Here is a 17,536-nt window from a genome sequence, read left to right on the forward strand (position 1 = left end):
GTTTTAAATGGGCGACCCCTTACTCTGAGATTATGTGCTCTGGTCTGAGACTCTCCCACAAGGGGAAACAACCTCTCAGCATCTGCCCTATCAAGCCCCCTAAGAATTTTGTATGTTTCAGTAAGGTCACCTCTCATTCTTCTAAACTCCAATGAGTACAGGCCCAACCTACACAACCTCTCCTCATAAGAAAATCCCTCCATACCCGGGATCAACCTTGGGAACCTTCTCTGAACTGCCTCCAATGCCAATATATCTTTCCTTAGACAAGGGGACCAAAACAGATCACAGTATTCTAGGTGTGATCTAACTAGTGCCTTGTATAGTTTTAGCAAAACTTCCCTATTTTTATACTCCATTCCCTTTGAAATAAAGGCAACCATTCAATTTGCCTTCCCTATTAACTGCTGAACTTGAATGCTAGCTTTTTGTGATTCATGCACAAGGACCCCCAAATCCCTCTGTGCTACAGCTTTCTGCAGTTTTTCTCCAATTAAATAATATTTAGCTCCTCTATTCTTCCTGCCAAAGTGCATAACCTCACATTTTCCCACATTATATGTCATCTGCCAAGTTTTTGCCTACGCACTTAACCTGTCTATATCCCTCTGTAGACTCCTTGTGTCATCCTCACCACTTGCCTTCGCACCTATTTTCGTGTCATCCGCAAACTTGGCGATAGTATATTCACTTCCCTCATCCAAATCATTAATATATACTGTAAATAATTGTGGCCCCAGCACTGATCCCTGTGGCACTCCACTAGTTACAGGTTGCCACCCTGAAAATGCTGGCCTTATCCCAACTCTCTGTCTTCTCCTAGTTCGCCAATCCTCTATCCATGCTAATATACTACCCCCAACACCATGGGCTCTTATCTTATTAAGTAGCCTTATGTGCAGTACCTTATCAAACGTTTTTGGAAATCCAAATATATTACATCTCGTGATTCCCTTTATCTATCCTGATTATTACCTCCTCAAAGAATTCTAATAAATTTCTCAGTCATGATTTCCTCTTTGTGGTAATCTGAGGTATATTACACCTTTAGGAAAATATGAGCAAATTGATCACGTGACTGTAAGACCCAATACCTATGTAGTGCAGGCTAGCATGTTAATATTAGTCTAGAGTAGGGTCTGGATGGAGAAGCACACATCATGTTAGTGTTCAGTTGTTTGTGTAAATAAACAGCAGGTGCTTCATTTCATGTTGGTCTCTGCATCTGCAGTATGTTGTAATCGACTCACCTGCCGACAGATAAGTATGCAACTGGTTTGCGGACAAAGTGACCCCATAGTAGGATATCACACCCTTCATGAAGCCATGGTGACAGTGCTTGATTATATTATGTTTTTCTAATTGTTCTGCTCTGACATCCTTTATAATAAGGCTCTAATATTTTCCCAATGACAGCTGCTAAGTTAACTGACCTACAGTTACCTATTCTTTTGTCTTCCTCCCTTTTTGAATGAAGGTGTCAAATTGGCAGTTTTCCGATCCTCTGGGACTTTTCCAGAACCTAAGGAATCTTGGAAGATTACTACCAGTGCATCCACTACCCCTGCAGCTATTTCCTTTAATATCCTAAGATGCAACCCATCAGGCCCAGGGGACTTATAGGCCTTGGGCCCCATTAGTTTCCCTAGTACTTTTTTTCTAGTGATACTCATCATATTTATTTCCTCCCCCCCCACCTTTTGCCCCTTGATTATTTAGTATTTTTGGAATGCAATTAGTGTCTTCTACCATGAAGGCTCATACAAAGTACTTATTCAACTCCTCTGTCATTTCCTGGTTCCTCATTATTTCCCCAGCTTCATTCTCGAAGGGGCCTATGTTCACTTTGGCCTCTCTCTTCCTTTTTAAATATGTGAAGAAGCTCTTCCTGTTCATTTTTATATTGCTTGTTAGTTTACCATCAGTTTATTTTGTCTCTATTATTTTTTTCGGTCATTTTCTGTTGGTTTGTAAAACTTTCCCAATCCTCTGGCTTACCATTAATCTTTGCCACATTGTATATATTTTTTCTTTCAATTTGGTACTATCCTTAACTTCCTTGGTTAAACATAGTTGGTTTATCCCCTTCATAGAATCCTTCTTCCTCACTGGGATATATCTTTATTGTGAGTCATGAGCTATTTTCTTAAACATCTGCCATTGTTTATCAATTGTCTTTTTTACTAAACTTCCTTCCCAGTCCGCTCCAGCCAACTCTGCCCTCATTCCTTTGTAATTACCCTTATTTAAGTTTAGCACAGTTGTTTCTGACCCAGGTTTCTCACTCTCGGGCTGAATGCTAAATTCTACCATGTTATGGTCATTGTTTCCTAGGGGATCTTTTACTCTGAGATCATTTATTAAACCTGCCTCATTACACATTACCAGATCCAAAATAGCTTACTCTCTGGTTATATCCACAACATATTGTTCTAACTGTCGCAAATACATTCTATGAATTCTTGCTCGTGGCTATCTCTGCCTATTTGATTTTCCCAATCTACATGAAGATTAAAGTCACCCATGATTAATGTACTGCCTTTTTTACATGCCCTCATTATCTCCTAATTTATTCTCTGTCCTATAGCATAGCTACTGCCAGTGTGCCTATAGATTACTCCCACCAGTGTCTTCTTCCCCTTGTTATTTCTTACCTCCACCCATATGGATTCTACATCTTCCGATCCAAGAACATTTCTTGCTATTACTCCATCTCGTACTACAAAGCTACACCACCACCCTTTCTTTCCTGCCTGTCCTTTCAAAAGGTCATATACTGCTGAATATTTAGTTCCCAGCTTTGATCTCATTGTAACCATGTCGCCATAATGGCTATAAGATCATACCCATTAACCTCTATTTGTGCCATTAATTCATTTTTATTATAAATACTACGTGCATTTAAGTAAAAAGCCATTAATTTTGCCTTTTTACTATCCTTTCCCTCTTTGACCCTATTTGTTGCTGTTTTCTTATGTTTGTATACTCTGTCCCTTCCTTCACACACTGAGTAACATTACCTAAATGGCTGCCCTGCAATGCTGCCACAACCTTTTGCTTTGTCAGCCTACATTTCCCCTCTCCAGAACATTCCCCCAACCCTGCCCATTTAGTTTAAAGCCCTCTCTACAGCCCTAGTTATTCGATTCGCCAGGACACTGGTCCCAGCAGGGTTCAAGTGAAGCCCATCCCACTGGAACAGCTTCCTTCCACCCTAGCACTGTGCCAGTGCCCCATGAACTGAAATCCATTCCTCCCACAACAATCACTGAACCACACATTTAATTCCTCGACTTTATTTACTCTATGCCAGTTTGCCCGTGGCTCAGGTAGTAATCCTGAGATTATTAGCTTGGAGGTTCTGTTTTTTAATTTAGCTCCTAACCATTCAAACTCTTTTAGCAGAACCTCCTTTCTAGTCCTATCGATGTCGTTGGTACTAATGCGGATGACAACAACTGGATCTCTCCCTTCAGACTCCAAGTTCCTCTCCAGCCCTGAGGAGATGTGCTTAACCCTGGCATTGGGCAGGCAACACAGTCTGCGGGACTCACGCTCATGACTGCAGAGAACAGTATCTACCCACCTTATATCTTCCCTTAAATATAGGGCAGAGTATTGCGCTTTGCAGGTGGGTGCGCGCCCGACCCGAGCAAATGTAAAATGACATGCGAGGACGCCGGGCGAGCATCTTGATGTCATCACCCAATTGCATGATAATTCAATTGGCGAGTGCGCGCTGGAGTCGGCATCACCCCCAGCAACAATTAATAGACCCATTAAGGCCACTAATGATCTAATTCAGGTGAAAAGGCAAAGCAGCCTTTGAATATTTTGCAAAACCTCATTCATGAGCAGGATGAGGTTTTGATCAGTCAGTAAAAAAAATTTAAAATTTTTCAAACTAATTTCTAACATGCCTATGCTCAAGTGACTCCTGCTCATGTGACAGAGTCAAATAAGGGGGCATGTTATTGACATTTTTAAAGTCTTTTATTTTGTGATTGGAGTACATCACTTTCAAACTTAATATGAAATTCAATTGTATTATGATCACTATTTCCAAATGGTTCTTTTAATATGAGATTACTAATTAACTCTGCCTCATTCCCTAGTTGGTTCTACAATGTATATCTCCAGAAAACTATCATGAAAACATTTTATAAACACATCTTCCAGACCACCTTTGCCAATTTGATTGGTCCAGTCTATATGAAAATTAAGATCGTCCATAATTATTACATTGCCTTTGTTACAAGCTCCAATAATTATTTGCCTGTCCAATGGTATAACTTCTCTAAGGGGACCTATAAACTACTCCTACCTGTGTTTTCTGATCCTTACTATTCCTAATCTCCACCCATACCGATTCTACTTCCTGATCCTCTGAGCCAAGATCCTTTCTCACCAATGCCCTCATTTCATCCTTTACTATCATGGCTAATCTTCCTTCTTTTTCCATTCTGCCTGTCTTTCTGAAATGTTGTGTATCTTGGAATATCTATTTCCCAAATTTGCTCACCTTGTAAAAATGTCTTTGTAATGGTGATTAGATCTAAATCATTTATTTCTGCTTGTACCACTATCTCATCAATCCTATTGCAGATGTTTGGCACATTCAGGTAAAAGAGCCTTTAATTTTATTGTTTTACTACCATTCATTGCATGGCCCTTACTCACAGATGGGACTTTTTTGGAGCGGCACACACTGACTAGTGGGGTACCGCAGGGATCAGTGCTTGGGCCCCAACTATTCACAATATATATCAATGATTTGGATGAGGGAACCAAATGTAATATTTCCAAATTTGTTGATGACACAAAATTTGGTGGGAATATCAGCAATAAGGAGGGTGTGAAGAGGCTTCAAGGCGATTTAGATAGTGAGTGAGTGGGCAAATACATGGCAGATACAGGATAACATGGATAAGTGTGAAGTTGTCCCAGCCCAGTTTAAGAAGCCCATACCAATGGAACTCTTTCCTGAGTACTAGTGCCAGTTCTCCATTTATTAAAAGCACTTCTTCCCACACCATTCTTTGAGCCACATATTTAACTCTAATCTGTCGGACGCTATGCCAATTGGCAAGTAGTTTTGGTAACGGTCCAGAGATGATCACTTTTGAGGTTCTGCATGTTAATTTGTACCTTAATTCCTCAACCACTCTCAGCAGAACATCAGTGCTAGTTCTACCTATGTCTTTGGTTTCTATATGGACCATGACAACTGGATCCTCCAGCTCCCACTCCAAGTTCATCTCCAGACATGAGATGTCCTTAGTCCTGGCAACAGATAGGGAACGTGGCCTTTGGAACTCATGGTTGTGACTGTGAGAACAGTATCTATTCCTCTGACTATACTGTCCCTTATCACTACCACATTCCTTTTCGCACCCTGACTTGGCTAGCTTCCTGCACCATGGTCAGCTTGTTCATCCACCCTGCCTGAGTTCTTGTTCTCATCCACACAGGTAGTAGTACTAGTTAGTCAAAATCAGGGACTGAGGCTCCTCTATCATTACATGCTGAATCCTCATACTTGCCTGATTCACAGTCATGGCCTCATGTCCTGAACATTGATCAACTCTAAAATCCTACCTAACCTAAGGGATGTGACTGCATCCTGGAACAAAGTGTCCAGGTAACTCTCCCCTACCTGATGTCCCACAATGTCTAGTTCAACAACACTGAGTTGAAGTTCCTCAAGCTGCAGGCATCACTGCAATACATTCCACAGCATCCCACTTGTTGCAGTCATGCCACACCACCATCACCACCATGTCTGTCTAACCTTATTTATTTAATTAGTCAATTAGATTAGTTAGCTACAGTAATAGTAAATTATAGTCTCCTAGCTTGCAAACAAAAGAAAAATGCTCAACAGGTACAGGTGGTTGAAATAAAGGTATAAAAAGCTGCACCTTCTCCTCCTCTGCACCAAATTACCACCTGCACCAAATTCCTGACTTAGCACTTGGTTCACAAAACATTTTATCTTCAGATCATCCTAACTTCCTTAAGCGAAGAACATGATAGCTGTTGATCGAAATATCAGACAAGAGTGAGTATTGTGTCTTTCACATGAATGCAATTACTCAAAAGACAATCCTATAAGTACTTAATCATGTTATCTATATAATTTGTGTTCTGGTTCTGCTTGAAGTCTTATTTTTGACCAACACTCACCAGATAAGAGTCAAAAATAGGCTAACATGAATTAAAATAATGTTTAGAGTAACTTAATTGTCTTTTTTATTGGTATGTTCTTCTAACCGATCATTCAAATTGTTTTTAAGCCCTTGGTGCTGTATTGCATCATACTACATTTGTACATTTTCTTAGCTCTTCAGCTCTAATTTGTACCAATCAATGAAAAGTAAAAAGTGATGGAAGCATATGCTATCCTCAAGAATTTTAATTGAATACAAGTGGATCATAAGAACAGAAGCTAAGAACTAGGAGCATGAGTGAACCATGTGGCCTCTCAAGCCTGCTCTGTCATTCCATACAATCATGGCTGATTCCTCTGCCTGAACTCCATTTTCCCGCCCACTCCTCATATCCCAAGATTCTCTTGTCTATTGGTCCCTAGCAATGCTCACAGTTTACAACAGCATATGATTTTTATCATGTGTTGTACAAAAAAATTATACAGATACTGAATCACTGTGATTGAATAAGTGAAGCTGGATTTTTTATTCTCAAAAGCAGAATTTCTTAGACTTGATTTGCCAAGTCTCTGCTTGCAAAATGGAGCTTTGTTGGTGGCTGATGGCTTAGAAAATTTAGCACCAACTTTATGCACCCTGTTCACATCACAACTGATTTTTCAACCACTGATGAGGCTGCATTACAGGCATGTGCAGGGCTCTTTTAAATACAAAAATTATTTAAAGCATCCCCCATACCAAATTGTACTGATTTGAGCTTGAGCTCGCCCAAGTATGCACATAATGTGAACACCTGGGAGTTTGGAAATTTGGGCATGTTCAAGCACACTTCTTCAAGTGGGATGGTTGTTTCAACTCTGGTTAAAGTCATATTTTTACATTTTTAATTATGTCTTCCTCCTGCATTTATTGATTTTGCTCGATAGTCAATCATTTTGGTTTCTTTCTTGCTGATATTGTGCTTCATTATTCTTGACTTTTGCTGACATTTAAATTGCATCATATAAAGTAGTGAGGATGGGATTTCATTTGCCAGGATACACTGAGCATCCAGTTACCATCACTTTTCCCTGGATCTCAGGAAGCTTTTCCATAAGTGAAGCCAGCTAACTTAATTGATGACCTTCCTCAATGCAGCTTCCACCTGTGCTGTTACTGAAGGATCACTTCCTGCAGAAGGGTCTCTCTCGATTCAGCATCAAAACTAACTGTACCATTGTGAACAATTAGCAAACATTCAATTACCAACACAATTTTCTCTTTAATGAGTTGCTTTCCAGATTTCCCGCTCCCCAGACCAGTGTGCTTCTGTCCAAGCTCTCTGGTAAAGTTATTCATGCACCTATAGCTCATGCAAATTGACACGAGAGACTCCAATCAAAAAGTTTAGTGGAACCCACTCTCTGAGCTGCCAGCGTGTACGCCCTCGCATTGGGCTATTTCACCACCATTTTTGAATTTATTAGAAAATTGGTGTGACTTTGTTTCCTTCTGATTTTACAGCCATCCTATTGCCTATCTGACTAAAATTGCCAATTCAAAAAGTAAATTTAGGCATTAATTTATGTACCATAGAGGCAGTCTCACCAGGAATTTGTTCAGACTGTTCAACCTCACTTCACTTAGGACACTTACCGCCAGCGGAGGAGAGAACCTTATTTAAATCCCACCCATAAGGAATACTTTCAAACCCAAGTCCCAAATTGAAAGGATAGTGTGAAAGCCCACCTGCCACTGCATCAGTTATACAGAAACTATAGGGATTTACAGCATTGACGGAAACCACTCAGTCCATCATTCATGTGAGCAATTCATGACTACCATTTTTTCTCCCGTTATCTTCCCCTACTTCAACATTTACCCATTTTTCATTAAAGGATTAAATGATCTCTGATTCAATTACTCCCTGTGGCAATGCACTCCATGCTGTAACCTCTCCCACCACTCCCTTGGTGACAACTTTAAACTGATGAGCCCTTGTCAATGACTTCCCAGCCAAAGGAAATAGTCTTTCCCTCTTTACCCAATTAAAATTCATCTTGGTCTTCTCCACACCACTAGCTCATGTCTTTCCTCATAATTATGGTTTCCTATCTTTGGCATTATCCTCGTGAATCTACTTTAAACATCCTCTATGGCTTAAATGTCCTTTCTATCTCTATCATGAGTTGTTGACAGAGGTATTGACACCCTGGTTTTCATCGTGGATAGATGGGGGCACCCGCCCTTTACCAAAGCCACCCCACCCACTGCCCATCCAACACTGGTGGTGGTGGTGTTGGTGTGGGATGTTTCTTGCCAATATTGTCCTTCATTATTCTTGACTGATGCTGACATTTACATTATATGATTTTGCATCGTACGAAACAGTGATGGGTTTTTCTTTGAGGGGATTCAAATGTACCATATGACTCAGATAAAGAATCGTTCCTAGGGAGCAAACAAATGCAGGTGCATTCACACTTGAGAAATTTGGTGCATACTGGTCACTAGACCAGGATGGGCACTTATAGAATTCTTCCAATAAACAACGGTCTATTTTTGTTGCCTGCACTGCACAAGAGCAGCTAATTTAGACTTGTACCATCTGCTCAAGATAACCTTCAGGAAATATGTGGATCAGGGACAGCAGTTTCCACGGAAGGGATAGTTACCATGGGCAGAATATTGCACTCATTGGGCGGGCACTTGCCCAACCCAAATGAGTGGAAAATAACGTGAGATGATGTCCTGATGTCGTCACGCACTCGCGCGGTATTTCGGTTAGCAGGCGGGCGCAGGAGTCGGCAGCGCGCCTGCCGACAATTAACAGGCCGATTAAGACCATTAAAGTAATAATTAAGTTCAATTTTTCACAGCCTGCCCAACCTTATGGTTGGTGGGCAGGTGAAAAGGCCGAGTGGCCTTTGGATTTTTTAGAAAACCTCATCCCCGTTTCCAACAACAAATAAAAATAAAACAAAAATGTTGAAATTTCATTCCTAACATGTCCCTGCTCATGTGACACAGCCACATGAGGGGACATGTTATTAACAAATTTTAAATCTCTCATTTATTTTCAAAAATCTTCATCTCCGTGAAGCAGCTCTCTGCCTCAGGGAGTTGTTCCTGTGCACACCCACGCGCATGCGGGAGCTTCTGTGCTCACCCTCCTCCACCTCCTCCCCACCACCCCATCCCCCCTCCCCCCCTGACACCAGCCAGCGTGAAATCACAGTCGGGCCCCGATCACGGGCGGCGGTCGCTTTTGAGGCCACTCCCGAGCCTGCCCGCCCGACAAGGACAAAATTCTGCCCCATGATATGAAGCTTTCATGCCACCATATCATTGCAATTTATCACAGGCAATGTCAGCCACTTCAGCACGTCTGCACAGTACACCTGGGTCAAGTGAATGGCAAACAGCGTTTGCAAGACATCATTGTTTTCTGTGGAAAGGCACATCAGCGGGACAGGACACAGCTTTCACTGGAGGATAGAGTTGGTTTGAGTGCATGGTGTTGTAGTTAGCCTAGAGGGGTCAAGGACAGAAACTATTTGGTTAGAATTAAGAAACAATAGAAATGGCATTACACTACTAGATGTAATCTATAGGCTATCAACTAGTGGAAATGGTACAGAAGAAATATTTGCAGGGAAATTTCTGGGAGGTATAAAAGCTAAAGAGTAGTGATAATGATATTATCCTAATACAGGGTATAGACTGAGATAGTAATAGTGTAAAGGGCAGAGAGGGGAAAGAGTTTCTAAAGTGTGCTCAGGAGAGTTTTCTTGATTGGGCTGGAAATGTACCAATGAAGAAGTGGGTAATTGCTGGATCTGGTCCTGGGGAATAAAGTGGATCAGGTGGTCAAGTGTCAGTCGGGGAACATCAGAGAATGATGATGTATGTTAAGGTTTGGATTAGCCATAGAAAAGGATAGATGGCAATCCAGAGTACAAATTGCAGAATGACCAATTTCCATGGGACGAGAATGGATATGTCCCAGGTAAATTGGAATCAAAGTTTGGCAGGCAAAACCATAATCAAACAATGAGCTGTCTTTAAAGAGGAGATGGTTCAGGTATAGTCGAGGTACATTCCCACATGAGGTAAAGGTAGGACAATCAAAGACAGAGCTCCCTAGGTGATGAAAGAGATAGATAGTTAGAGGAAGCAGATAAAGGGCGCATATGACAGAAGTCAGGTTGATAATACAAGTAAGATAGAAAATTCAGAGGGAAAGTAGAAAAGGAAATAAGAAAGCAAAGAGAGAGTATGGTTAAAAAAGAGGTGGCTAACAAAAAAATCTGAAAATGTTCTATAAGCATATATATATTAAAACATTAGTAAGAGTGGTGGGAGTGATTAGCCAAAATGGCGATAGATGAATGGAGGGAAAGAGCGTAACTGAGGTACTGTACATTGCACCTGTCATTACCAAGGAAGGTACTGCCATGTCATATTGAAAGAGAAGGTAGTTGAGTTACTGGATGGGCTAAGAATTGATAAAGAGGAGATACCAGAAAGGCTGGCTATGCTTAAAGTTGTTCCATCACCAGGACCGGATAGGATGCATCCGAGGATGCTGAAGAAAGACAGCACTGATTTGTTAAAGTCAAATCATGGTTAATTAACTTCATTGAGTTTTTGATAAGGTAACAGAGAGGGTTGATGAGGGTTTTGCAGTTGATATGGTGTATAAGAACTTTTGATAAAGTGCCACATAATAGGCTTGTCAGCAAAAGTTCAGGCCCACGGAATTAAAGGGAAGTTGGCAGCATGTGTTGACTGAGTAATGGCAAACAGGGAGTAGTGGTGAATCAAGCCATTGTTTCCAGGACTGTCACTAACCTCATCTCCTCTGGGGATCTTCCTCCCACTGCCTTTAACCTGATAGTCGCCCAACCTCGGACGGCCGCTTCTACCTCTTACCCAAAATCAACAAACAGAACTGTCCAGGTAGACCGATCGTGTCAGCTTGCTCCTGCCCCACGGAACTCATTTCTCGTTATCTTGACTCCCTTCTCTCTCCCCTTGTCCAGTCCCTCCCCCCCTACATCCGTGATTCCTCTGACACCTTACGTCACATCAACAATTTCCAGTTCCCTAGCCCCAAACACTTGCTCTTCACCATGGACGTCCAATCCCTCTACGCCTCCATCCCCCACCAGGATGCTCTGAGGGCCCTTGGCTTCTTCATCGAACAGAGGCCCGAACAATCCCCATCCACCACTACTCTCCTCCGTCTGGCTGAAGTTGTTCTCACACTGAACAATTTCTCCTTCAACTCCTCCCACTTCCTCCAAATAAAAGGTGTGGCTATGGGTACCCGCATGGGCCCCAGCTATGCCTGTCTCTTTATGGGGTATGTGGAACATTCCTTGTTCCAGTCCTACTCCGGCCCCCTTCCACAACTCTTTCTCCGGTACATCGATGATTACTTCGGTGCCGCTTCATGCTCTCGTCAGGACTTGGAAAAATTTATTAATCTTGCTTACAATCTCCACCCCTCCATCATTTTCACGTGGTCCATCTCTGACACTTCCCTTCCCTTCCTTGACCTCTCTGTCTCAATCTCTGGTGATAAACTGTCCACCAATATCCATTACAAGCCTACCGACTCCCACAGCTACCTCGACTACAGCTCCTCACACCCCACTTCCTGTAAGGACTCCATCCTATTCTCTCAGTTCCTTCGCCTCCGTCGCATCTGTTCTGATGATGCTACCTTCAAAAACAGTTCCTCTGACATGTCCTCCTTCTTCCTTAACCGAGGTTTTCCATCCACGGTCGTTGACAGGGCCCTCAACCATGTCCGGCCCATCTCCCGCGCATCCGCCCTCACGCCTTCTCCTCCCTCCCAGAAACATGATAGGGTCCCCCTTGTCCTCACTTATCACCCCACCAGCCTCCGCATTCAAAGGATCATCCTCCGCCATTTCCGCCAACTCCAGCATGATGCCACCACCAAACAAATCTTCCCTTCACCCTCCCGGCGGCATTCCGTAGGGATCGTTCCCTCCAGGACATCCTCGTCCACTCCTCCATCACCCCCTACTCCTCAACCCCCTCCTATGGCACCTCCCCATGCCCACGCAAAAGATGTAACACCTGCCCCTTCACTTCCTCTCTCCTCACCGTCCAAGGGCCCAAACACTCCTTTCAAGTGAAGCAGCATTTCACTTGCGTTTCCCCCAACTGAGTCTACTGCATTCGTTGCTCCCAATGCGGTCTCCTCTACATTGGAGAGACCAAACGTAAACTGGGTGACCGCTTTGCAGAACACCTGCGGTCTGTCCGCAAGAATGACCCAAACCTCCCTGTCACTTGCCATTTTAACACTCCACCCTGCTCTCTTGCCCACATGTCTGTCCTTGGCTTGCTGCATTGTTCCAGTGAAGCCCAACGCAAACTGGAGGAACAGCACCTCATCTTCCGACTAGGCACTTTACAGCCTTCCGGACTGAATATTGAATTCAACAACTTTAGGTCTTGAGCTCCCTCCTCCATCCCCACCCCCTTTCTGTTTCTTCCCCCTCCCTTTTGTTTTTTCCAATAATTTAGATTTTTCTTTTCCCACCTATTTCCATTATTTTTAAAACGTTTATGCCCCCCCACCCCCACTAGAGCTATACCTTGAGTGCCCTACCATCCATTCTTAATTAGCACATTCGTTTAGATAATATCACCACCTTCAACACCTATGTGTTCCTTTGTTCTTTTGATTATCTGCTCCTATCACTGCTTGTTTGTCCCTACAACCACACCACCCCACTCCACTTCTCTCTCTCCCCCCCCCCCAACCACTTTAAAGCAGCTTATATTTCACCCCCTCCTTGGATTCACCTAGTTCTGTTGAAGGGTCATGAGGACTCGAAACGTCAACCCTTTTCTTCTCCGCCGATGCTGCCAGACCTGCTGAGTTTTTCCAGGTAATTCTGTTTTTGTTTTGGATTTCCAGCATCCGCAGTTTTTTGTTTTTATATCTATAGTAGTGGTGAATGGTTGTTTTTCAGATTGGAGGAAGGTATACACTGGTGTTCCCCAGCGGTCAGTATTAGGACCACTGCCTTTTTTAAAATGTATATTAATGACTTAGATTTGGGTGTACAGAGCACAATTACAAAATTTGCAGAGGACGAAAAAGTGGAAGTTAAGTGAACTGTGAGGAGTCATAGATGGGCTGGTGGAATGGGTGGGCACTCAGCAGATGAAATTTGACATAGTAAAATCCAAAATGATTAATTTTGTTAGCAAGAATTTGGATAAGCAATGTAAGCTAAAGGCTACAATTCTGAAGGGGGTGCTGGAGCAGAAAGACCTGGGGATATATGTGCACAAATCATTGAAGGTGACAGGACAGGTTGAGAATGTGGTTATAATGTATATGGGATCCTGGTCTTTATAAACAGAGGCATAGAATACAAAAACAAGCAAATCAGAATGAACCTTTATAAAACATTGGTTTGGCTTCAACTGGAGCATTGTGTCCATTTCTGGGCACTGCACTTTAGGAAGGATGTGAAAGTTTTAAAGAGGGTGCAGAAAAGATTAACGAGAATGCTTTCAGAGTTTGGGGACTTCAGTTACATGGGTAGTTTAGAGAAGCTGTGTTTGTTCTTAGAGAAGAGAGAGTTGACCATAAGATTTGATAAGAGTGTTCACAATCAAGGACTGGTCTAAACAGAGTAGATCAAAAGAAACTGCTCCCTTTAACGAAAGGGTCAAGGACCAGAGGACACAGATTTGGAGTGATCGGCAAAGGAACCTAGAACAACAGAAGGAAAACCTTTTTAATGTGCTGAGCAGTTGCTAGAATGAAGTACCAGAGAGCATGGTGGAGCAGATTCAATTGTGCCTTTCAAAGGCTCATTGGATGTGCACCTGAAATAAATTTGCAGAGCCAAGGGCAGAAAGCAGAGAAGTGGGAACAGCTAAATTGCTCTTGCAGAGGCTGGCACAGGCTCAATGGGCCAAATGACCACCTTCTATTCTGAAACCATTCTATGGGCTGGACTTTATGCTCTTCCCATGACACATCTGGCGACTAGGGGGCATTTAATCCAGTAGGATGGTGGCAGGTAGGGACCCCATCACCTTCCTACTTTCACCCAATTAAGCCCATGACAGGAAGCTACCTGTGCTTGGCCTTTCCACCTCACTGCCAATTGAGACCCTTAATTGGACAGTTAATGCCCAATTAAGGACCTTCTCCCATTGCCGCTAGTATAGGGGCCTGTCAGCATGCAAGGGGCATGACATGCAAATCTGTGCAGGTTGCTTGCTGGCTCCTCGGGTGGGGTCCCTCATTCAAAGGCACTCAATGCCTTAACAAGGGACCCGGCATCAGGAAGAGGGGAGGCCCGCTGAGAGCCATGCTGCCGACTCCCCAGCAAACCCTCTCCCCTCACAAACTCCACATCCCACGATCACTCACCTCCGGCCTGGGTCATCCGACGTATCCCAGCCTCATTTTACGCATCGGCAAGCAGGCCCCGCCCCCGCTCACTGACCAGAAAAGCCTGCCCTTAATTTCAACTATCAGCAAGTTTCTCGAAAGGACCCTTAGAGATGCACTGTACGATCATTATGACAAAGAGAGAAACATTAAAGAATTTCAACATGGCTTCTGGAAAAGATGGCACTATCTCACCAACTTTGTTGAATTTTTGGGGGCAAGTCACTAGGTTGATGGATGTAGGTCACCAGGTCAACATTGTGCACCTTGATTATCAAAAAGCTTTTAACAAGGTGCTACACAGCTGGCTACTAAATAAGGTTGAGACCTGTGGAACTAGCAGGAGGTTTCAGGCTGTACGAGGAACTGGATGCATTCATGCAACGGAAGGTGCTTCTTTGAGGAACCAGATATTACTGCAGTCCACAGTGGCTGGTGTTAAGGCCTTTGCTTTTCATAATCCTTACAGGTGAAGTGGATGATGTTGAGAAAACTGCCCTCAAGTTTATAGATGACACAGAGGTACACAGAAGATTGCATGCTCAAGGCTGCTGAATTGAAGAAGGGATCATAGCGCATGAATCTCTGAAGACTCACAATCAGTGTGGAAGGGTTAGTGCAAAAGTGTTAGTCTGTATTGCAGGAAGTTTAAATATAAAACAAGCAATATTACGTTATGGTTAGACCTTATCTAGAACATCATGTCCAGTTTTGATTCACTCACATGGTATAAGGGCAATGGAAAATACAAAGCACCACTGAATTAATGGTCCAGATTTTGCAGTCAAAACGATGGCAAAACTGTTGCTATTCACCATCAGCACAACTATATAACAACACGAAACTGACAGCCACTTCTAACGACCACACATGCATGGTTAAACACAGAAATTCAGAAGTTGTGGTCAGTGTTTCCCTGCTTTTATCGAAGGTGCACTGCTGAAGTCCCCATAGGTGCATATCTTTAGAAATGACTTGATGTGAACATGTCTGGAAAGGTTACATGCTGTTGAATGAGGCATAACTGGGATTTTAATGGCGCAGCAAGATAATTACCTCTGAAAATCCTCTCTGGCACAGAAAAGCTAATTTTATATTTGTGGAATGTCAAATTTCTTCATTATGATAAAAATTCTTTAGGTTGTTAAAATAATAGAAGTTTTTTTTTTAAAGCTTGTTCCTAACGTTAACTTCTGCTTTAAATCCATTGTTTGTCCCAGTCCTTAGCTCACTCTCTGTAAAGTTGTTAAAATCATGAAAGATAATCAGTACATTTCAGTTTTTGCTTTTCTCTCTGTGAGAAATTTTTTAGTGTGATTGATTGTTTAATCTGCTTGGTGGTATCACTGTTTTGGAAACCAGAAATTCCTGACAGTTGATGCCAAATCAAATGAAATCCATGCCAGAGAGATTGTTGATTATTAAAGTTGGCTTTCCTTATTTGAGGTCAGAGACGAGCCATCACTTCGTCATTGGTTGAAAATTCCAGGCCATTAACTAAATTAAAGACACTGGGCAGAATTTTCTGCCTGTCAGGCGGGTGGGCCCAAACCAATCTCCAGCGGGCGGGGAGCTGATCCCCGCCGGAGAAGCGGGCCCCGCTGCCATTTTACGTGGGCTGGCCAATTAAGGCCTGCCCAGCGTGACGTCCAGCGGGAAGCGCTATGCGCTCCCTGTGCGGGCGGGGGGATTCCTCAAAAGCGAGAGTGTGTTCTTTCACACATGCGCACAAAAGAGCGCACATCTCCCTGAGGCTAAGTGCTGCCTCAGGGAAATCGCTGACACTTTTAAAAAGATTAAAACTAGAAATAGAAAGAAATCCTTAACATGTCCCCCTCATGTGACAACATGAGATGTGACATGTTCATAAATTACAGTTAAACTTTATTAAACTGTTTAGAACCCTGCATGAAACCTCATCCCGCCGCTGGATGAGGTTTCATGTTTTATCTATTTGCCGCCGGGGCTCCTGGCCTGACCGCCAACCTTAAGGTTGGACGGGCAGATCCTTTAATTGTTTAAATGATCCTGTCAGTGGCCTCAATTGGCCATTGACAGGTCAGTGGGCGCACAGCTGATTTTGCTGCGCCCCCGCCTCCCTGAAAATTTAAATGGAGTGGGATGACGTCGGGGGCAAGCGGGCCCACTATGTTTAGATAGCTGAGCCACTTCACTCTAGGAAAAAGTAGACTTCAAACAGAATTAATTGTTTAAGCTAATAAAAGTAGTTGTTTGGCAGTACAGAACTTGTGTATTAGTGAAAGAAGAGACATGTCGAAGCTTTTCGCCTTGCACTTGCCAGGATACTTCACAAGAATACTAACGCAAGGGAAAACAACAATTTATACTGTATGAGAAGAGAGTGCTATTGGTTGGCAAGTGGACTCTGATTGGCAGAGGCGTTGCCATGCAGAATGCACCAATTGGTGCCAACTAACAGTTAACTGCCAAGCATTGTTTGAAAGTTAAACCAGGAAGCTTGACCCTGGTCGGTCAAAGCATTGCCCTGAGGAATGTCAGCAAATGGCTGTCAAATATTTTGTTCAGCTGTAACAGGCACAATGTGTGTACATGTTCTTTCCATCTGCAAAGAACAGGGCTCTGTGCATTAATATATGTCACTTGCAGTACACGCAAATGCACCATATTGCAAGCCTGACATACAATCTTAAATTGGTTATCAGCATAATTCTCAGCACACTGAGGGTTATTTGGCAAATGTTGCCAATCGCAGAATCACATCTAATGTTGGACACTGTGTTTTGAGTTTTGCAAGCACAGGCTGGTGAGATACGGTCTGAATGTTGCCCATTGTGAATAGAGGCTGGGACATGCTGTTTGATACAATCAGCCAGTATTTAGGACGTATGGCCTACATGCCTAGCATCACCCTGGCACTGAAATTTATATATCACACTATTCATTT

The 17,536-nt window shown here is 42.9% G+C and overlaps 1 protein-coding gene across 1 annotated transcript in view; it reads right to left on the minus strand.

The window, feature by feature from the left end:
• The window catches only part of LOC121284260 (fibroblast growth factor 9), a 102,060-nt gene that overhangs the window by 37,924 nt on the left and 46,600 nt on the right, over nucleotides 1-17,536 (minus strand). The window lies entirely within an intron of this gene.

This window comes from Carcharodon carcharias, chromosome 11, assembly GCF_017639515.1.
Source record: "Carcharodon carcharias isolate sCarCar2 chromosome 11, sCarCar2.pri, whole genome shotgun sequence".
In the NCBI taxonomy this organism is placed as follows: domain Eukaryota; kingdom Metazoa; phylum Chordata; class Chondrichthyes; order Lamniformes; family Lamnidae; genus Carcharodon; species Carcharodon carcharias.